A 23387-nucleotide genomic window follows, 5' to 3' on the forward strand; every position below is an offset into this window, starting at 1 on the left:
GGGATGCAGTTGGATAATAGATCGTACTTTTGCAGCCAATGCGCGAACCACGTCGATGCCTCCGCAGCTTTGCCTCGGGGTCGCCTGACGCAACGTTCATGTTTATTCATGAAACGTGTTTGGCGAAATCGAGGTACCATATACGCCGAATCGATACTTCTTTCCTTTCTTTCTTTCTTTTATTTTCTGCCCTTGCATGTTGGCGTGGCGGCTCCTATTTCCTTCTTAAGCGCCTGACAAGTTTTTCTTCGGCTGATTTGTTTCTCGTCGAAGAAACTACGGATAGTTGCGACTTTTTCCGGCTTTTAGGGAAAACATTTCTTTGCCGATTTCGAATCAGCCGTGAAGCAAATACGCTTAATCATTCTCTATACGTCCAACACAAGACGCAAATGTGTTTGTGGAATAGCTTTCAGCCATTTAAGATGTCACGCTTCATGCAATGCAGTTCCTTGACAGCTTTCTGCATATAAATTCAAATATAGAAGAAGTATATTGGACTGGTCCAAAAATATTTCGAGCTTTTTTTTAATGTTGCTTGTTTTGTCAAGTGATGCGTCAGAAGCTTACGCCGGGAAGAATGACGCATAAAAAGTTCGATCGAAATGTTTTTTTTTCTAGTTTTGTACCCTAATGATCTCTCGGAGCAAAGCACGTGCAAAGTACTCAAAAAAAGCTAAAGACAATTTATAGAAACAAATTTCAAACAGTACCAAGCGTGTCGTACTTCCGCTGACGGAAAATAATAACGCGAATGTAGGGCATTGCAGCCCTGCTCCCGGCACGAACCTGACAGGCTGATGCCGAAAACTGATTGGTATTTCAACAATAAATGTGAGACACTGCAGCTGAGCGAATTAAAAAAAATGCAAGGACTTGTGGTTTTACTTCGTTTTGTATAGCCACCCAGGTCGTGATGACAAGAGGAACAGCATCGTCTTAGTTTGTTCCGCAACAATTTGTAAAGCATCTGTAGTGACGTTTGCCTGTTAACCAATGAGAGTTTGTAAAGAATCAGAGTTATATGTCAACCTTCTCTGCTCAAGAATTCTAGAAATCTTTCTAAGACGTAGCCAATAGCAGGCGCGTACATACGGAAATACCGAAACACAAATCGGCGCACCGCGCGACCGCTTTCCAGAGTACGTTGGACAGTAGGGCAGTGTGAACACAAAACTTCAAAGCGTCAACCGTAGAGGGAGCCGCCAAAAATGTCACGAGATTCTCTCCAGAAAGCGCTTTGTCCTCTTCTACTGTTGGAATGGCGGCGCCAAAATTGAGATACTCAAGAGAGTGGCGTACGCTTTATACGAAGGAAAAGCTAAAGGCGCCGGCACGTAAGGCAACGAGGTTGCGTCCAGCTAGTCAGCTGAGCGTATCGAGATGGAAATCTAGTAAACACGCGGGTTGCCGAGCGGTCGAGGCCCAGCGGCGTCGCCCAAATCGACCTCGAGACATCGGCTCTTCGGAGGCCACCGGCGCCTTCGCGGACGCCGCGCGGATGTTAACGCGGTAAAGCAAATAAACCGCGACACCCGAGCGTCTCGGTCACGGCATTCACCCGGCGCAGCAACAGCAGCAGCAACAGCAGCAGCAGAGCCGAATGCGGCAGGGTCGATCGACCCTGTGCAATACGAAGAGGCACCACGCGTAGCCGCCACAGTTGGTATCCGTGGCCAGTTACATATTCATATCGGAGAAAGTGGTGGCGAGAAAGAGTGGGCCAGCGAAGTGAGCTTGGGTAGGGAGGGTGTTGGTCAGCGCGGCAAGGAAGAAGGGTGCCGACGGCGAAGCGACGCCACGGCGACCGTGGCCTAGGAAGGCAAGGAAGGAATCTACGCGCACGCGCACCTGGGCATCTCATTTGCGAGCGGCGCTCACGACCAACCTTCGCCGGCGCTTGGGGCAGGTCTTGACACTGGCGCGTGGCTCGCGGGGTCCTTCACTGCGGACGCGAGGCGCCAAGGGACGCGGCCACGCTGCTGCTGCTGCCTCACGAACGGAAAAAAGCCCCGGCCGGCCGACGACGGGTGTCTGGCTGTAAGAATGCGGAGTGTAGACGGCTGTATACGGGACCCCGCCGAGGCGGCGTCCCGAAAGGTGTAAACGAGCACTATGGGCGATTCGTTTACCGACCATCTCAAAAGGGATTGTACGGTGATTTTAAAGCTGGAGACAGGTGAATGAGTATGAAAGTTGGTTGTCAGTATGTAGAGAGACGCTGACCGAAGCAGGACAGTGTGGAACGTAGTCGTTTGATCGTGCTTGGCGCTGTTTGGGCCAGACCTGGTCCTTGTAACACTGAACCCTATACATCGTCATCGTCATCAATCGCTTGATCAGGAAAATCTCTAGCGTTATATTGAAATTTCCGCGTGGTTAGTGGCGCGCGTAACCGTATACGTTGTCTCTGTTAATGGATGTTTCACGGGTCACGCCGGTTTTCCCCCTGACATATTTCGCATTTTCCCATTCATTCCGAACATGAAGCGTCTTTGACTCACGGTACATGATTTTATTTTACAGTCGTGTACAAGCGCCCAAGGGGCCCCGAACCATTTATAACATCATATCGTGTCATATTAGCTGATGCACCATCTCGTATCCAAGCTAAATAGAGCTTCTCATAAGGATTCGATGGTTCGTTGACGCCTGAGAAAGTGACTACCGCAAATTTTAGACGAAGGAGAATACCACAGACTTTAAGTATCGGACATCCAGTGGCATTAGGCGCTCGACAGACTTTGGATTCCGCGAAGTTGGATGAGCGGCGGTTGCTGGAAATCTTAACGATGACCGTGCAGAGTCGCTGGAAAACTGGCCTGTTGTTGCGTTTTTATTATCATCATTTATCACCACTCGTTGACTGCGTGCGCAAGTAATGTGAGGTCAAGGCGCCGATTTTTTTTCTCTCTCCCCCCCCCCCCCCCCTGTTTTTGACTTTTGCTGAATGCCACTTTGATCTGTTTAGAACGTCTTCAAGTAAATCCAAAACGCTCAGAGAGCATCTTCATATGAGGTATGAGAAATATGAACCGAAGGTCGTGTGCAGGACTTATTGGACATTGCCCCTTCGGCACTCTGTCGAACTTCACCACAGTACTCAGTGTAACTCAATGGGAAGCAAAAAAAAATTTTTTTTTTTCAGAAGGCCGTGTGGATTTCAGCAAGTTTCAGTTAGCAACGTCGACAGGCTACGCCCTTTTATTCCCAAGCATATTTACGGCACTTAGTCGTAACGTCTTCGCTGCGTTATAGCAGAATTTTGGTGAGGATTAAAACACTACGTTAACGCAGCGGGAAAGTTACGAATAAGTGCCGTCAATACGCTTGTTATTAGAAAGGCGTACCTTTTGAGGTTGCCAACGGAGAGTTGCTGAAATTCGGGTGGCCTTTTGAAATTTCGTTTTTAGGAATGTTGTCCACTGACTTACACAGGTGCATTGCGGTGAAGTTCAACAGATAGCCGCCGAGACGATGTCCAAAATTTCTGGGTATGGCGACGCTAATACGCGCTACATCTGAGCACATTTTCTACTAACAGTACAGATAGCGACGTCTCGGTAAGCGCAGAGATGCTAGTCATTTACAGGGCTCCAAGCCACACAAGTCACATACGTCCAAGCGTATCGCTTGGGACGGCCCACATAAATCACACACAGCACTTTATGAAGGTTCGAATGAGCCACCGGAGATATTAGGCAATTGAGGTACCGAAGCACGTGGGTACTTGAGTGAGGAAAACGACCGCGCCGGACCCCGCTGTTATGCAATAGCCCTTACAGGCGACAGGGGTTGTTCGGCACCAGAGGCGACTGAGGAAGGCGCGGCCGCTCCATGCTCGTAATGCGTAACTTTCTCCACCGCGTAATTCCGAAGGCGCACCTCTCGTTTCCGAATGTATATAACAAGAGCCCTGCTTCCGAAAGAAACCGGCGTGCAGCCTGCTGGGTTAGCCATGGCGCGTAGCTCTTCGGGAAGTGTATAAGTTCAACGAAACGGGCCTCCACGAAACAAGCCAGGAGATCTTTCAAGGCGTGTAAACGTGAACATCCGTCACTGTGCGAGACAACCACACCCCCTCGCTCACAGCCGTAATTCGCGTGTGGTCAGCCACCGGCACAGTGAATCAAGCGTAGTATATGGAGCTCGTCAGGAACGCGACTGTGACCACTGACGCCAAGCTTCGTCGTGCGACTGGTATACTGTTAAGAACTTGACGGACGTTACAATATGTCTATACTGTGGCGGAAATGATCAGCTCCTCTCTCAATGTTTCATTCACATTAAGAGCTTTTCTATCTTTTGAGGTGATGCCTTGCCTGGCTGGAGTTACAACTCAACAAGCTGCAGTGAACCTTCCACTGTTGCCTCCATAGGCAGCAGTGCACTGTCTTCGCACGGCGGAAAACGGCTTGCCTCCTCAGAACTGCTACTTAAAAATGATCGAGCCAACATTTGAACAGTTTAATCCTTACGGATGCGAATAAATTGGAAAGAAGGAACTTAGACGCAGTTTTCTTACGTTACTTTTTCTTACGTTTTGATTTAGTGAGATAATTTTGTATGCAGTCAGTATGCGGATGAAAGAGCATCGCTTCAACCGCCTTCGAAGCGGCCGGTAATCATGATCATTGCTGTGACTTCGCAATGTTCTTGTCCCAAGTGGAATCTCAGCTTAGGGTGCCAATTGTGGAACGGATGTAAGGTATGTGATTGCGGGCAAAATAACGGGTGTACTTCTCTGTGCCCGGTCCGGTAAGGGCGTACGCATAGTTCCTTTACGAGCGACGCGTTGGGTTTGGCACGATCAAGGGAAGAGAATAAAGAATGGTGTACCATCTTAAGAGTCCGGGTCTTGAAGTTCTTAAGAAAGTTTGCTGGGCACGCAGACGCTAGTGATAATATAAACCAAGCCTTATTGACGAAACATGACAACGTTCCGATGTTAGTACACAATGTCCGGCATGGAGAAAGCAGGTTGCCGAAGCCCTCACTTCTCGAAACTCGCGTTAAACAGTATACACAGCACGGCAATCGAGCTGACGAGGTAAGACACTCTAGGCGGCACGTCCAGTCGTGGTTTTATTACTGCACCTGCAGCATGTAACCACAGTGCGTGAGAGCGGAGCATAGTCCCCCCCCACCCTGCATGCTTACATACTGCATGCTGTCTTTTCTTTTTTTTTTTTTTACAATGGGCTCCATAAATTCTGTAACGATACGCCGAACAAGCCTTGAAAGCCGTAAAGGATCCGCGCCTATTTCCCACGCGAAGATATAACTTTTTGTTTTGTTTTTAAGACACGACAGGACGCAGCCATGCCTATACATATACCGCACGTAACTGCTTACCACCCACGTATTTCCGAGCACAAGCTCAGCTTTGCCCACTGGGCATTGGTGAAAGTGCTCCGCAGCTGCCGCAGATCCGGGCAGCTGTATTCAATATACGCCGCCACGCAGTCAGGAAGGAAGGAAGGCACGAAGGAAAGGCTGCAAGACCCCGCAATTAAACGCGCGAAAAGGTGAAAGTGTTGCGCGTACGTCCGTTTCGGCGAACATTTATTCGCGCCTGCAGCATCGAGAGCGAGAGCGTGGCGGCGTTCAATGCAACGGCGAGCGGACCCTGCTCGTTCTCCTTTCGGCCTTTCTCCATTTGTCAAATTCTCGCGCGCGCGGCCATGTATTTTGGAAAGCTTGCCGCCCGCCGCCCTGGCGAGTCCTGAGAGGGCGCGCCGGCGCGGCTCTCTTTAAGGCTTTTTGCGCACGGCGCTGCCGAGCGCTTGTGCTCAGACGTCGTAACCTGGAGGTCTGTAAGGAGAATGGGAGGTGGAGGGGTGCAGTCAGGAAGGTTAAGAGGGGCCGTTGTAAAGGTCTAGACGGATGAGTTTGCGGCGGAGAGAAGAGTACATGCAGCGTGTGCTTACACCCTGCGGTCGGCGCTCGAGGTGGTAGGACCGAAGTTACTCTTCTTCCTCCATCGCCCCACGCTGAGAGCTAAACTCGCAGCAACATCATCGGCAACAGCAGCAGAAGCAACAACTACAGCGAGCGCGGGATAGGAATGGCGCGTTCAGGTCCTCGTTACGGGCGGCACGCCTTTCGGGAGACTGCAGGGAGAAGAGGCCGAGTTAGGTGGTGGGTGGTGGCGTAACGCCCGTTTGATAAATGGACCACTCGGCCACATCGCACACACACACACACACATACAACAGGCGCTGCTGGTGGCGATCGTCTCGGGACGCGGATTTGGAACCGGGATGGGCACAAGTGCCCGCGTGGCAGGAGCAACACAAACAGCGGCGGCATTGCGCAAGGAAAAACGTGACCATCGCTGCGCGCACGGGTCGTCCGATGAGCGTGGAGTGCCGGAATTCCTGTCGGCCCCCGTCGTTGTCCGAAATCTTTAGGGTGAACAGCGCTGCTCCCATGGCGTCTGAGCCGTGCACGATGGTATTGGATGTTAGTGACCTGCGTTCGGTGGGGCTCAGCCTACGCTCTGCGCTCGAGCGAACCAGTTCACTTCATTTGCGAAGCCGTCGCGCAGAAGGCACGGCAAGGAGTGCACGTATCGCACCATCTATGACCACGGCAATGTCCCGTCTCCAAAAAAAAAAAAAAAAGCTCTGCGATCAAGTGAGCCTATTTATCCTTGGCTTGATGTCGGCGCGAATCAACTTCACACGATCTTGTAGGCAAATGTCGACAGAGAGAAATGAATAGAGAAACTTTCGCGAAGTATCGCATCCTTTAAAAGCACTGCTGATGACGAGTGTGTTCCTCCTAAATTACGATGACTGAAGCTAGAACAAAACGAAAGATGGGACTTTATATGGCGCTATTGCGCTATTAGAATCAAGGGGAACGCTAGTGTCATCGATATTGTAACGTCCAGGAGAGTAAGGAGACAACATTAAAAGGTTTCTTGGAATCAAACGTTGAATAAAAATGATACTTTGATTTCACTTTCCATATCGTGAGTGCATTCTGAAAAATTTCCTTACGAATCATTTGCATTCAGGGTAAGCGCTGACAGTAAAGCCCCCTAATCTCTTCGGGACGAGGTTCGCATGAAATGTTATCCTACAGCTTGGAGCGCAGCTACGTGTGAGCGAGCTGGAACTTGCGATAGCACCGACTGACGCACGAATCACTGCTGTGCGAAGGAAGCGCAGACTCATAAAGATCTATTCATCGAAAAACTCTACGTGCAAACCTCGAATCCCAAGAAGAGCTCGCAACCACATCCAAGTTCGAGGTTATCAAACTCCTGCGGAGCAACGGAAAGAGCGCTCGCCGGCGGCATTCCACGTCCGTGGCTTCTTAAAGCCAACCTAACCACATCCTATACGCCGTCACAAGTCAGCAGACACCCAGACTACGCGTGCCATGCAATCAGGGACGAAACAATCTAACTCGATAGCTGCGCTAAAAGCTAAAAGCACGTCGCGTACGTGGCGCTTTCCATTTGTGGCGTTTTCGGTGCAGAGAGTCTACAAGGCAGCGGCGGCGACGACGACGACGACATTCCGGATGTGTCCAGCCATTCAGTCGAATCTGGAAAGACGAGACAGCGTTCGCCATCGTGCCAAGGCGTCAGTCACGTCCCACGTAACGGCAAGCGAAAAGACAGAACGAAAGAGAAGCCAGTGAGAAGGAGGAAGTGGGAGAGGGGGGGGGGGGGGGTGCAAGACAGAGTCAGACGCCAGGCAGCTCCCTTCGCAGTATAGCTGTTCTTTCCTCGAAAAAAAAAAAAAAAATAGCCGCCGGTATAGAAAGGAACAGGACGGATAAGTCCCGCGCAATTTGTCCGATTGTCGGGGAGGAACGCGCGCGCCAGCACGTACATGCGCAAACAGCGGCAAGAACACACACACACACACAAAAAAAAAAAAAAGAAAGAAAGGAAGCCGCTACCGAAGCACGCCTCATCGTCCTGGTCCGTTGTGTTCGGAAAATCTTCTCTTGCGGCACTTTTGTTTTCTTCATTACGCGGAGAATGCAGGATACGTGTAATGAGAATAAAAGAAAGAATGGAAGTGGTAGCGGCAGCAGGATGCGAGCCCAACGGTGCGTGTATGTCCGAGAGAGAAAGAGAGTCACGTCAAACGGTGAGCGCAGCCTGTGGTTAGCAGACGCGAGCCTACGCTTTGATTTCGGCTTCTGGCATCGCCCCTATACGTTTCCAGGCATGCCAGGCGGGGAAGGTGGGGGGGAGGGGGGAGGGGGGGGGGGACGCGTGCGCGAAATGGAGACGGCGTGAAGGGATGCAGAGAATGGAATGCGTAACGCCTCAGCTGCTTTGCCTTCCTATACTCGGGTTTTAAATAGAGGGCATTTGCAACCTTAAGATACCGTAACTCAACGCTATTACTAGTTTAAGCATATTTACAGTCCTTGTATTCTAGTTTGCTAAATAGCTAAAAGCGCACAAGCATGCGCACGTCGAGAGACAGATTAGCAATTCAGACATTAGTGAAATGTATCTTTTCCGCGTGTCTCACACGCTTGAATATTGCCATTCTCTCACGCTTATTTTCTTGAACGGTGGGTGAAATCAGTTTCCCGAGCACTCCTTGTTGTGCGTCATACACTGTCCTTGGTTGACAATGTGTTTCAAGAGCGCTTGTTTCGTCCCGCATTTCAAGTTCTTTGTGCAGCCCGAGTGGCTACTTCTGAGCGCCTATAGACACGTAATACTCCATATACGCATATTTAAACATTAGCTCCCATCTCCCCTCACTATAAGATACTTCACTGCTTACGCCGTCTACTGATGAACCCCACCCGACGGCTGGCGTGAGCTCGAGTCTCTTGTTCTTGTAGCGTTTGCCGACTCACGCTATGAGAAAAAAAAAAAAGCCTTAGTGACCGGCCTCGGCCGCTTATTCTGGGCGCCATGTTTGAAGGTGTTGGAGGCCGCGACACAGGTGTTCTTAGTATATATCTTGTTTGCTCCAAGTCTTGAAGATATTGTAAATATAATATTGGCGGAAAAGGAACAAGAAGCTCGTACTGTTCGCTTCTCTTCTGCGCAGTGTGATCAGTCTCGAGCGCGCCATCGCAGGAATCATAGATTCGCCTCACGTTACACATTGTAGCGAAATGTACTATAACGTATGCAGTGTCGGCATGAACATCGGTGTGCGTTGCTACGAACACTTGTATACAAGTGTATACAAACGGCGACGTTGTATACAACGTCGCCGTTTAGAGGATATATGACGGCACTCAAGTACATTTTACTGCCAGGATCAACCAGCCGCAATTGGTATAGAGTGAAAAACAAAAAACAAATAACAAAGCACTCGAGAAATCAAATCGATCATCTCCGCCCCTCTCTCTCACTCCCATCGTGCTTTCCCCGTGTGAAAAATCGTACGACTTGCGGGAAACAAAGTCGACGAACGCCTCAACCGGCTGCTTATAGAGCCGAGGTAAGCGGTTGAATCATCATCAATTCACCGTTCAGGCATGCAGCGTCGTATATACGTCCTGTATACCGGCGCCACCACATGCAGCCGTGCGCGGCGGCGACTGACATTTGACCGGCGACGCGATCCTTCTTCAAGGCGATTATTAACGCGGCGGTCACGCTCGCACCATCGCGTCGCTTCGCCTACCAAGGACCCGGCTGTCCTCTGTCGCTAGCTCTCTCTCTCTCTCGAGCGCGCGCGCGCTGAGGAAGTTTGCGCAAAAACACGGGAGGTTAGTTTGGAGGCGGGCGAGAGCAAACGGTTTGTCGGGACTCGAGCGGGGTTTGGTTGACACGCGACGGAGAGGAAAAGACAGCGCGGAAGGGGGTGGAAGCGAGCCGTGTTTTAGACGAGAAGCAGCATCACGAGAGAACGCCTTGTTAGGTGTGACGTCAGAGCGAGTTTCTCAGGTGAGATCCAACTTCCCTCCTCCTCCTCCCCCCTTCCTCCCCCCCCCCCCCTTTTGCCATCTGATGAACGTAACGAGGTGGCAAGGCCGTTGGGGCACGCCTTTGTGTGTGCTTCTCCTGGTTGTTGTTTGCGGGACCGCGAAGTATACACGGGAAGCACTGAAGAAATTCAGGAGGAAACGACAACGCCTTTTCTCGTAATCGCTTCGAGAACAGAGAGCAGGAAGACAAGAGAAGGGGACGGGGAATACAGTTGGAATGTGGAGAAGGAGAATGAATTGGTCTCGAAGACTAAAAAAGAAAAAAAGATTAAACATGGAAGCGTAAGCAGAATGCTCAGCGGCTGAGCGCTTGAAAAGAGAGTAGCGTCATTGCTAAACAACATCAGAAAACAAAACGGTTTAACCATAACTGCCGTGACAAACTTCAGAAAAAAAAGTTAACAATGCGGAATTTTATTTCGACCTGCTTATTTTGCGCCATTTTTTTCTTCTTCTAAGAAGTACGGCACCAGTATGGCCCATTGCATTTTTACAGACCATGCTGAAAAAAAAAAAAGCAAAAGTCATTGTGTATTATTTATGGGCCAGAATTACGAGAAACTGCACATGTAGGCATGTGCAAAAATCGCGTCATCGGCACCAGAGAACGCTCGTTGCGATGACAAGTTACCTAGTCATCGGCAGTTAAAGGCTTAAACGTTTCTTGTATGCAAAGAAAAATACTAAACAAAGGAAGCTAAACAAGCCCCAAGTTTAATTAAACCCTCTCCCCGTTGTAGGGTAGCAAACCGAACACGCGTCTGCCTGACTTCCCTGCCTTTCCGTCTTCTCTCATCCTTCTCCTTCATAACTGAAACGCGGAGTTAGTGGGACGTACGCGCAATGCACGATATCCTCGCAGACGGAACACCGTCTTGGACTCAATAGCAACAACGGAACACAGCTTGGCACCAGCAAGGTATAGACATTGTATTTCACTGTCTTCCCGACTGCACAGTCCATATAGAGCCAGGAGATAATGAAGGGGCACTGCAGCAGCAGTTACTGACCTCTGCCAGGCACTGGCATGCCATACCGACGAGCCGGCTATTATCCTGCGAGCGTGCATCATTTTCCGGTCTCTATGTAACCTGTTCGGTTCCTTTTATTCCCTTTATTTATGCGTATCTTTATCGTATCGCGAACCAAGCCCTTCCACACTCGCTGCCTGAGCCGCCGTCCCACACACGACGTCGTCTCGGTCAAGTTCGTGGAGCCATAAACAACGGCTCGTCGTCGAAAGGTGCGCCTCGCGTTATGCGGACGAAGGCAAATTGGAACGAGCGTTTCTTTTTTGTGTGTGTGCACCGCGCCTTCCGCGTCGGCAAATTGAAACCGACGGCAAGCCGTTGCTTGCTTCCTGCCATCTCTTCCTTGCCTTAACTCGCTATTATGTGCACTGTAGAACGTATATACTGCCGAGTTTCCGGTAAGGCACGCCGCGGCGCCCCTAAAATTGGATATAAAAATGCGTTCAGACAACGAGAGACGCGGAAGAAGAGCAACGTTCGTTCCTTCACGCTCTGATACCTCGTCGTCATTGAAACAAGAAACGGAGTCAGTGTTGCCAGCGTTCTTATACGAAGAAGAAGTAGAAAAAGAAGAGCACATATGAAGAGGCGCGCCCCCGGCCTTGGAGGCAGCAGGCAGGCTGCGATGTGTCAGGCTGAGATATCTGTCACCCCGTGCATTCTTATTTCCGGTGACGTGCAGGCCCGCATCCATTGCACGAAGGAACGGGTATCCCCGGTGCCTCGGCGGCGCCTCGATTGCTCGTGTAATAAGACGGGCAGCGCGCCGCCGCGCATCGGTGCTCACGCACATGCAGCTGACGGACGCGGCCGATCGCTGGCGTTGCGCTGTCCGTCGTATTCGACCGGCAATCAGGAGGCTGGGAGGAGAGGGTGGCGAGGACCAGCCAGAGCTTCCTGATCCACACCCGAATACCGACGCCCGTCCCGTGATGGTTCGTTCGTTCGACTGCATGCTGCCGCCGCCGCCGCCGCAGCGCGCGTCGTCCCGCAAGAACTATAGGCGCGGAGCACGCCACATTGCCATCAAGCCCGATTTCTTCTTGTCTTCTTATGAATTTCGTCACCGCTCTCGAAGCGTCGTCTTCTTTTCTTCTGTTTCTCGAATGTTATGCGCGAAGAAAAGGATACTATAGCAGCAGAAGCGAGCTTTCGGGAGGGCGTCGGCGATGATGCTTGGGGCGCACGCATCACAGGATCCGCGCACGCTCTGTCCACGCTGTGTACGGAGGCCGAGTCGCATCGCTTAACTTCGGCCGTTGACACGGGGGTGCGCGTGCTCTTAGAGACGTTGATGGTGACGGAGGCGGGAGTAGCGCGGAAATGGAAGCGAATCGTAGATGCGTCCATCGGCTGAACTCGAGAAAGAAGGGAGGCAGCAGGGCTCTCGGGGAGGTCAGCGCAGTGAGAAGGGTATGGCCGGGAATGGTGGATGCGTGGTACAAACGAGTATACAGGAAAAGACAATGGTCACACCGGCTGTCGTTCAGGCGAGGAGCACGTTAAGAAACTGAGAGGTGTCTTTTTTTCTTCTTCTTCTTCTTCTTCTTCTTCTTCTTCTGAGTATAGTCCGCGCCGGTCGCTCCCGTGTGCTAAGTATTTTGCTTTTGAGAAACCGGGTGCGCACTCCCTTACATCGAGGCGAGTCTCTTATGGGAGATCTGTTGAACTCTTGTGTCCACAAAGATCCCTTTGTGTCCTCGGCAACGAAAAAATGCGAATTTGCGAGAAAGCTCGCTTCCGGAGCAGCATGAGGGTCACCAGGGAGGCAGTGTGTGGACGGAGCTTTCAGGGTGAAACTTGCTTTACGTTGAATAGTAACGCTAAATAATAATGGTCATCGGTGTGGGGGAAAAACTTTTCTTTATTTCTGCAATACAGGCACTGCCAGAACGATATGGCTAACTGTGTCACATGACTATAGTGACGGCGCAAGGAGGATCCGCACTGGTGGCCCAGTAGTGGCTAAGCCGTTCTGCTGCGCACATGTGGTCGAAGGTTCGATTCCTGCCGATATGAAAGTAGAATGTAAAATGTGTACCTCGCTTGTAAGTGTCCGTTAAAGAACACCAGGCGGTAAAAATAAATCCGTAATCTTGCACTACGGCATCTATCGTCACCCCTGTGTTGATTACGGACGTTTATTAAACCCTATATATAAATCAATTAATCAACCAGTGTAAGAAGACATGAAACTGGTCAAACAAAAACAAAGCGAGAGACATGCAGGCTTCCGATGCAGGTCTCCATGCGCACATAATGTCTTTATTAAACCACCGTGCCTTAAAGCAGCCCGCCACGACATAAAATAAATATTTCCCTGTTTTTTTGGTGAATACCGAACGTTAGAGCCGCGCTGTCACTTCGATCTTTAAAATAGTAGGAAGAGACAGAAAGGGAAACAGAAACAGTTTCCGAGCTCGTCCAGAAGAGAAAATAAAAGCCTCCGACAAAAACACGATTAGGTGTCCGGGGCACTTCTCCGTTCGTCAGCAGTTGAGCACGCAGTTATTACCTTCCCGAAGCCGCGCAAGACGACAGGGTGAGTCAAGATGACACTGACCACCATCGCTGGGAGCAGCAGTAGCATCTCTTACATCGCAATGCAGCGGTCAGAGTCGGTCGCGCGCTCTGTAAAGAAGAAGAACAAGCAGGACCGGAACAAGGCGCAGCGTCTTCGTTTTCCCCTTCATTCTCGGCTGGCGAAACTCAGGCGCATTGACATGCACTGCCTCCAACATGCACGTTATTTCCCCGTGTACCTTAATGTTTCCGGAACTGAGGCGGATTTTTCGTTTTCGCTCCAAAGCGACGTGAGCTTGTGAGAAGAGAGAAGGTAGAGAGAAATGTTTGAGGGCGTCGGAATGGGCGAGTGTTCCGTTATATTACCGCGCAAAGCGGACACTCGTCTGCTTTAGTGTTCTTGACAAACATTTCCTTTTCGTTTTCCTTTTTTTTTCCGCTGAAAAGCGGTGCGTTGGACATCGTTAAGGGTGTCTCGATCTTCTATCTCCTTAACTTTCCGCGCGACCTGCACACAGGACGCGTTACGCGCCTCTCTAACTCTCTCGCCACTTCCTACAGAGTACGCCTGCTGCTGCTGCTGATAGACGCGGCGAGGAAAGCGAAACTTTGCTAGTTCCTTGCGTCACGCGTCCTAATCGATGGCTTTCGATTATCTTTCTTTGTTTCTGCCTCGTGTCTGCTGTGTGCACGCAAGGCAGCCACTTTCTCCTCGGCCAGCAATTCGACTCACCGAGCCCGAAACCTGCCCACTTTGCATGCCACCGATGTTCGCACGCCACAGGCGGCTGTCCATCCACGAGCTAGGCGAGACTCATGGCGCTTCGGCCGATGTGTCATTGCGTTGGCTCGTTTACGTGCGCTCCCTTTCAATCACGGGTGCATCGACGAAAAAAGAAAAGGAAATAAGTATGCACGAGTTCGTGGCACCTTCTTTCATCCTTTCTCTCTCTAGCTCTCTCAACTCGCGTGCTCACCTTCATCCTCGGCATGTGATCCGCACAAACGACACCCGGCCGAGGCATCGGCAGCGAACGGTCATCTGCCGGTTTTCGGCGACGACTCGAACGGTTCAAGGACCTCCGGAAGAAGAAGAAGAAAAAAAAAGGAAGCGAACGGAACGAGAAGCCAAACCAAGCAATTGTGTAAAAGAGAATGAACGAAACGGGAGGAAGGGCAGAGAACGACTGAGCTGTATAGGAAGGATGTGATGCAATCGAAAGTGAAGGAATGCGCGCCTAAAAGCCAATCGCCGCGAAAAGGAGGCGTCCATTCTGTTGGGTGAAACGTTGCGTGAAGGAAGAAGGCCGACGAGAGCTCCAGCGCGTCTGTGTTGTGTATATACAAATGCCCGCTCGGGGGCTAGGTGACGCGCACGTGGACGCACGAACGCACATGCGAAATGACCCGAGCCATTTTCTTCCGTCTCCGGGAGTGTCTTGGAAGTTGCTGTTGCTGTTGCTGCTTGCTGTTGCTGCTGCTGCTGCTGCTGGCGCTGTCGGCAGCTTTCCTTCAACACACAAGGAGAGAAGAAGCATGAGGAAGTGAGGGGCGCTTGCAAAGGCCGCAAAGGCGGTGTGCTTCTGCTGCGTCGAGCGAGTGATAGAAAAGTGGCCCTACAATAAAAGGCTATAAGCTGTAGCGGCCTGCTGGAGGTTCTCAGTTCAGCCGCCTTTAGGTCGTTTTGTATTTTGTTATCGTTTTTGGTTTTTTAACGCAATGCCACTGGCTGTGCTGCGGTGAGAAATATTTACGGCTCAGCAGCGCGGCCGTTGCTTTTAGATCGGCAGCGCGTGAAAAACTTAATAGGTTTCGCTATACCTATAGCTTTCACTGAAGATATAAGTAGTAAGGGAAAAAGAAGATATATAAACGATTTCTTCAAATTCAACTTTGCAGCTCACTATATCGCGGCTTGAAAACTCGGTACTTCTGAGCTGCAAAGAAAAGGAATTACGTTCCGTTCGGAACGTTGGCGTTAAACATTAGCACGCGCTGTCGCAGTTATGTTTCCGGGGGCTTTCTCACTGACGCTCGATATGTCACGACGAAATAATGATAATTAAAACACAGGAAACAGGAGTGACATAATTGCAAGTAGTATGTCTCGCACAAATGAAAACCGAACGGCAGCTGGGAAAGCCGAGTTCAAAGTTGAAAGATGCAGTTCCGAAATCGATCTCGAAAAGAACACGCAGGGCAAAAGGAAACACGTTCAAAGTCACCGTACACCCTTTTTATGAAAAGTACGTTAGCTGCGGATATTCAAGTTTCGGCCCATTGTGGCGTTAGTTGAATTTACTCTAGACAGCCCAAATTACCAGTCTACCATACGCAGGTAAATTAGGCAAGTAACTGCATGTTTTGTCCAAGCTAAAACTTTTGTAGCGTGATTATACCTTTTTTTCCCAGTTAATCACTTCATAGAAGAAACAGAAGCCTATAAAAAACGGCAGTGCGTTCACTTCGCACTCTCCCTTTCTGAGAAACTTGCCGAGTACGTTCTGAATGCACAAATACGGCCTGTGAGAAGTGCCTACTTTGAGTGACACTTTGATGTCGCTCCAAGTGAAGCGCGTGAAAAACGATTTCACCAAGCAATTACTTAAAGCCTACGCAACATCCAGCTGTCCCAAAAAGCCGCTTTCGCGCAAGACGCGCGTCACACATCGCACAGGGTCCCGCATTTACAGTGAACGCACATCGTACAACAGTGAAAGGAAAGTCTTGCAATCACTCGCATGGCATGGCATGGCGACGAAAACTACGGACCATAAATAAACATGCTGCCCGCCGGATAGAACGCTGCAGGCACTGAGATCCTATCGGTATAAGCTGGCATGTCCCGTGAACTTTATTGGAGGTGTAGATCAAATGATGGCCTCGGTGCCTTCTTAAGGACACTCCGCCTACTATATAGTCCAAACGTTGTTCGACTTGTCCATCGAGATCGCATCGCACACGTAATTCACCGCCGTTCGCCCGTGCCCTAAAATTGTCCTGGTCCACTTTCGGAGGTCCAGGAACACATTCCCCAAGCCGCTTTTTCCACCAATTCGTTCTCTTCTAATTCCCCCAAAAACTATCGGTGCCGGAATTCTCGATTAACTTAGGAGGATTCGTATCGTTCCAATCTCGGCCGTGCTTATGCGGATTCGCCGTGATACACACGCTACCGGCTCTCCTGTATCCCACACACTTTCGCCATACGCTCACATGCATGTTGAGAGGGTTTTGGCAGAGCCACAGTTTGCTATCTTGGCGTGGATCTCTGCCGAGATCGTCGATATTTACGCCGCGATGCATCCGATTGGCGCTTTACAGGCCCGCCGTTCGTTATAAAGAAAACTCCCGGATGCCTCCGCGTGCTTCATTGCGCGGGATGCCATGCCGGTCACGTCGTGAGTGGTCAAGAAGGAAGCGTCTTGGAGCGGGACGAGACAAGCGCGCGTCTCTTTGTTTTCAATTAAGCTTAGATTAGTTTCCACATACCTCTTGCACATACAATCTCGGCTCAAGTGTGTGTAGGGCTCGCCTGTGTCCACTTCTTTCTCCGCTTTTCTTTTCTCTGTCTTCAAAATCTCTGTCTCTGTATCTTGTTTTTTTTGCTTGCGTTCTTCTTTTCTCCACAAACTCGCATCCCTGGCTTCTCGAAGTGCCGCTCAAAAGTGCGCACTTGGCTCGAGTCTGTGTCAAAACAAAAAACACCGCCAACCGAGGTAGGTGGTGGCGTTGCTGTTGCTGCTGCTGGTCTGACGTCTAGAAGAACGCACGCGCGAATAGATTCGTGCTGTAGCTCGGTGGCTCCGAGCCTTACACACGACGCGGCGAGCATCACAATGCACTTCTCTCTATATGAGCATCGTGCCGTGGTGCCGGCGTCGAGCTGGAAGTCCGGTCTATCGCGGGCGTTATCTGGAGTGAGCGCGCGCGCGCGCGCGCATAATCTGAATGTGTTAACCACCTTTGCGCAACCTCGCCTTCTCTCCAAACCACCTCCTCTGCCGTTTCTCTATACCTGCTATCTTAGTGCGGCCGCCTGGTGAATTGCGTGGTTCTCTCTATAAGCGGCCGCCGCGGAGGGACGCTACAAATGCTTCGGAAGATTTATGTCGCGGATGTGGCGCGAAAGCGTTTCTCATGCGCGCTCCGTGAGACCCTTTGGTGATTCACGGCGTGCACGTTATACGTCGCGAAGCGCAGCCGCGTGTAAAGCTCACAAGGAAGGAACGAAATTGAATCCCGCTGCGTGTACGTTGCTCAAGCAGAAATTAACCGCCGGAGATATCGCTGTGTATAGTCGCTCGCAGAGTGCGGTCACGGACCTCGGTGTTCTGTACGCGCGAAGCGTGCGCGTGTCTTGAAGGTCAAGATGTTCCTGGCCCAAACCACGTGAATGTGGGTGAAGCCCGGTGCTCGAAGGCTCCCTTCCTGTTTGTTTATAAAGGCGTCGCGGCAAGAATTATTCTGGCTGAATTGCGCAAAGCTAAGCGCGCACGCGCTTTGCATTAATTGTTTGATTGCTTGACTCGTTTGTTTTGATTTTCTTTTTTTAGCTTCTGTAGGCTTGGTATGTTTACGTCACTGCGGCATGTTTGTACGTGTTGTGTGTGTGTGTGTGTGTGGGGGGGGGGGGGGGGGGGGGTTAGCTTTGAGTTCTTAACTGTCTCGGAATAGGTGTGTCTGATGTGCAGGTCTTCCGGTTTGTCTACAGTTATTAAAAACAACAAACATTCTTTTTTTTTTACATTTCACTATACCCAATATGCATGTTGGAATCTGTGTTAAGCGAAGCGTTATAGTAAAGCGGTTAATGAAATCCTACGTTACTAGATACTATGCGTACAATTGTATTCACTGACATACTAGACAAGCAGTAATCTCACGCGATGTTTATGGTTATGCACAGCACAGGTCACAAATTTAATCTCATATAATGCTTACGTTACGGCACAGGAGGCTTCGCTTTAAAACTTGGGGCAATTGGCTGAGCTACCGCGCTCTCTGGTTGCCCGTGAACACCCTGTCGACATCGCCCCATGACCGAGCTGGAAACACGCGAGCTCTGCATGTTTGCGAGGACTCATCCGCAGCTCGACGAAACGGCAACAAAACACCTACAACGACAACATTCCGACGACACCCGGGATGAACACTGAAAGATGTAAGCGGGACGGAAGGAGTATCCGCGGACTCATTCGCCGCTGAGGACACGTGCGAAGCCCAGTGAAAGCCGTCCGGCCTCTCGCACATCTGAGCGTACATGTGCACGTATATGCACTGTGGCCGCGTACCGTTCTCTTCCTTAGCGCGCGCGCGTGCACTCTCAACGTGCTGGGCGCGAAGGCGACAAAGCAACTCGTTTTGTCTCTCGTCTTAATTCCGCCTTCGTTCTTCCGTTTTCTTTCCTACCCCCGTTTCTCTCCCGGAAGCCGCGACGGCTGCGTTCCTGAGCATGCAGCATAGACGTTGCGCGCTGGAAAGAGGGAGGGAGAGAGAGGGCAGCCTCTGGTAAGGGGCCACGGCAGAACATCCCGTGCGCCACGCTGTAGCTAGCGTACAGCTAGCGAGCGAGCGGCAGGTTATTACAGCCACCCCGTACATACAGGGCGCGCGCTCGCACGCGCCGGCGGCCGTGCGCTTTCTTCTTGTTCCGTCCTCGACAGTGACCTCCGTTCGAGAGCGAAGACAAGACCGAGAGCAACACTTCCCTCTTCTTCCTCGCCTTCTCCTTCGAGCTGTTAGCGGCGGGGCAGGCAGGCGCTGGCACCGAGTTACGCGAGGAAGAAGAAGAAGTAGCCGGCAAACGGGCGGCCGGAGTGGCGCGCGAGCGGCTGCTGCAGACATTTGGTAGCGCGCGCACATTCCGAAGCCCCTTCTTCCTTCGCTGCCGGACGCAGTGGACCAAAACGAGCAACCTTCCCAGCGCGCGCGCGCGCGCGCCCTTAGCCTCACCTCGCTGGCACGTTTGTTCGCGCACCGTCGGCCAGTCGCCGCACGAGAAGCGCTGCGCTAGCGGGGTTAGTGCGCGGCGTCTCGCGCGTCCGAACGAGTGCCGACGTGTGCGTACTTTCTGAAAAGCCCTATGACCGTTTTCTTTCGAATATTACTGACTACGCCCCTGCTGCGTCAGCTGGTTCGTGCTTTAAGCTTAAGAATGGCGCGGGAAAGACAGGAACGCGATGGACAGACCAGACGCCGAGTTCACTTCCAAATGAATTTATTTCAGGAACACCAGCCCTCGAAAGAATGCTGAACCAGGAGCGTAAGTAGTGAGCACACAGCATAAACCCCACACGAAACAACAACCATACAAGCTCAGGTGTGACATGGTCTTTGTAAATAGCCATTTCTAAAGGCTTCCGTTCATTCTGTGTCAGCGATCATATCGACATCTTTTCATCGCAAACAACACAGGGTTTTATATATGGCTTTTTGGACGGTCGATCTGAAACCGCGGACGTTGCATTCTTGCTGTTTCTGTGCGTGTGTGCTGACCGCTTACGCGCATACGTCCGAATTTTCCTTCGGAGTTGGAAGTTGGCGCCTCTCCTGTCCTTCTCTCCCCATGTCCTTTTTGTGCTCTTCATAACTCATATTCTTTCGAATGTTCGCCTGCTAAGAATTTATCCATGTGGGACTCTCTTGACAGCACGAGGGCGCAGGTCCGTAATTCAGAAAGTAGCAGCCGCATGATCCGATCAGACGAAATGCAGAGACGTTCGTGTGCTCCTTAAAGAACTATAAGAGGAGAAAACAAATCCGGAGCACTCCAGTACAGTGTTCATCGTATCCTTAACCTCAGTTACTTTGTTATTACTCCGAGACGCCAAACGTCATTGCTTTTGCTTTATAAATAATGGTACCTAAAATTCGGTTTCTGATGTCAACAAGAGACTAGATAAGTCTGTTGGCGCATAAAAGTTTGCGTAAGGAGGTTGTTAAAGGAGCTAAGCTAGCTGGCCGAAATCGCAATGTCAGAGGCGCAGTGAGGTGGATGTTAGGTAAGGTGGATTATTAGGCCTCAAGGCATGAATGGATGAAATGTTTCGCAACAACGGACCAGCTCTTTTTACTATGAGTCACTTTCGCGTAGATTGGCATCATTTTTGGATGGTTGCCAGCATCTCGCCTGAGCGACTGCGTTCGAAGGCAGCAGAGGTACGCAGGTTCCTGCAAGTGGCTGTTCCTACAAGTGGCCGAAGCTTCTAGTGTTTGATATCAGGAGTGCTTGCTGACCAAGTGCATCGGCATCATCTGCAAGCATGTCCCGCTGTCATCGGTCGCCATTTCAGTCTGTAATGCGAAATAACAAGGCTGACCTTGCTGCATAAATGTAGTGGTGGTTGCCAAGTACTGCTGCGTTTTTTTTTTTTTGTTTTTTTTTTCTAACTCGAGGCACACTTTAAAGAAACCGCCATTGCTTATATTATATTTGCTTTAGCTGAGGTGAGGTGCAGAGGTAGGAAGTATGTGCTTTCTGCTACTTCATTTAACTACTATATAGACTAGGGCACTATAAGTGGTGAACATAACTTAAAGAAAAAAACAGAAGACAGCTGATGGACATAAAACAAAAAGAAAGAAAGAAATCGTAGAGGACGTAATGCACTCACTCACTCACTCGCTCGCTCGCTCACTCAATGCCCAACTAAACAACCAACCAACCAGCCAACAAACAAACAATCAAACAAACAAACAAACAAACAAACAAACAAACAAACAATATAAATAAATAAATAAATAAATAAATAAATAAATAAATAAATAAATAAATAAATAAATAAATAAATAAATAAATTGTGACGTAGCAGTTAGGCCAACCTTTTATTGAAACCGAAAGACACGGCGAAGGTCCCAGACACAGTGGACACTGGTGACACGTCCCCCCAAGCGATAAATAAACAAATAAACTGCCTGCAAGGACAGTGACACGAGAGAGAGAGACAGACAGACGAAAGGCGAAAGGCAGAGAGGTTAACCAGATGGGAAGATCTGGTTTGCTACCCTACGCTGGGGAGAGAGAGGAGGGGAAGGTAAAACGAAGTTAGCAAAATGTGAAGCCAAGCATCCTCCCTGAAACTTCTTTTTTTTCTTTTTTTGTCGTTGTTGTTTCTTTTGTTTTCGTGATTAGCCGACACTGGCGCAGCGACACCTGTTGCGGCGTTCACTCATTACGCGTCTATAGGTTCTCACTTACTTCAGTTCCACTTTCTCTGACACCTCGGTGATGTTCGCGGTTTAGGCAGGATCGGTCAACTGTATACGTCGATGCGATGTTTTCTATAAGCGGGCGTTCAGTACATCCACCCCGCGCACGCGCACTCGAGCCTTCCCGATTCCGTCACCGCCGCTGCTGGTCGTATCGCTCGCGGTCGTATCGCAACCTCGCTTTCAGCGTCTCTGGCACTCCGTCCCGTCGCGTGCAGCGCCGGAGCGCGCGCGGAGTTCGCGTGCAAGCCGCTCGCATATCAACGAGAAAGCGACGACGCCAAAAAGGCTCGCGCGGCCGCACGTGCAGGCACCTTTTAAAAGCAGCAAGGCCGGTGGTGCAAGGCAAGGGTTCAACAACCCGAGCAGGCAAGTCTGGCGGCTTCGGTCGACGGCGGCGGGCCAGCACTTTACCGCCGAGGTGCCGCCGGTCGCCACGTCTCGTGCAAGCCGCGCTCGGCCGCGCCACCGCCGAACATCTATCAGCGTTCACTGCTCGCGCGCGCGCGCGCAGGGATTTTTTCAGAAGGCAGCAATTTTCCCCTCAGCAGCCTGTCAGCCGACGAGGAGTCCGCGGAGCCGTAGACGCTCACCCCGTGTCTCCACCTCCTCCCGGCATCCCACCTGACCACGCCGCGCCGCCTTGTTTTCTTTTTGCCCGTATAGCTATAGCGCATGAACGGCTGTACGTATACGGGCGTGCGCGTGTGAGAGCCCGGGGCTGCCGTGTACATACGTGTGCAGTGCGTGTGTATATTACACGCGCAGCGCAAGCGCCTGATAATGAGCCTTATTTAGGGGATCGAACGAGACGAGCTGGAAGAGGCAGAGCGGCGTGAAGTTTCGCGGCACCAAGTGGTCAGCCTCGCGGCAGCTTTGCCCCGGGTGTTGTTGTTGCTGTTAGTGGTGCTATTGTTTAATCTTCTTTCTTGCCTTTTGGTTTCATCTCATCTTTTGTGTGTGTGTGTGTGCGTGTGTGTGTGCAGCGTGACTGTCCTTTATTGAGCGCTTTCGGACTCGCCGGTTCTTGCGCGCGCGTGCGCGCGTGTGCACGCCCCCGTCTAGGAGAAGCGATGCAGGAATGCTGCCTCTTATATCCACGCGGAAGAACGATTCGATCGGCCCGCTCCGTGATCCGTGCTCGCCGGCTGCAGGCGCGGCCGGCCCGTCGTGTGTTGGCGCGCCTGGAGCCTTCGGTGTTGGCAAGGCGCATTGAGGTTGAGTCCCTAGTGGAAACAAAGAATACAAGAATGACGGGCCTGACGATGTCTTCGGGTCTAATTAACGAGTACCGAGCGTGACGCAGCGCGAATGTTTGTTTGAATCTGGTGCTCCCGTCGCGAGCGTAAGCTATAGCTGCTGTGATTGTGACGCAATGACAAAAACTAAAAAGCCGCTGCTTGGATGATATTGTGCGTCGAAAGAAGATGCTATTGTGGATGCTCGTTGAAACGTAACGGGTCATCCGCATTCCTGGACCAATAAAGTGTTGGGCATTTTACACTGAGCATTAATCACTACTGCTTGTCATAGGAACGTCAGCCTGGAGCCACTGTAAACTGACTCTCTTATGGATGGGCTAACTCAGTGAAAGACCTTTCGTGTGCTATGTGCTGTCATTCTGTCATTGATTGATTGATTGATTGATTGATTGATTGATTGATTGATTGATTGATTGATTGATTGATTGAT

The 23387-nt window shown here is 50.8% G+C and overlaps 1 protein-coding gene across 1 annotated transcript in view; it reads left to right on the top strand.

Annotated features, from left to right (window-relative positions):
- LOC119445054 (mucin-2) overlaps positions 1-23387 on the top strand; it is a 142183-nt gene that overhangs the window by 73034 nt on the left and 45762 nt on the right.

Source organism: Dermacentor silvarum, chromosome 3, assembly GCF_013339745.2.
Source record: "Dermacentor silvarum isolate Dsil-2018 chromosome 3, BIME_Dsil_1.4, whole genome shotgun sequence".
Lineage (NCBI taxonomy): Eukaryota > Metazoa > Arthropoda > Arachnida > Ixodida > Ixodidae > Dermacentor > Dermacentor silvarum.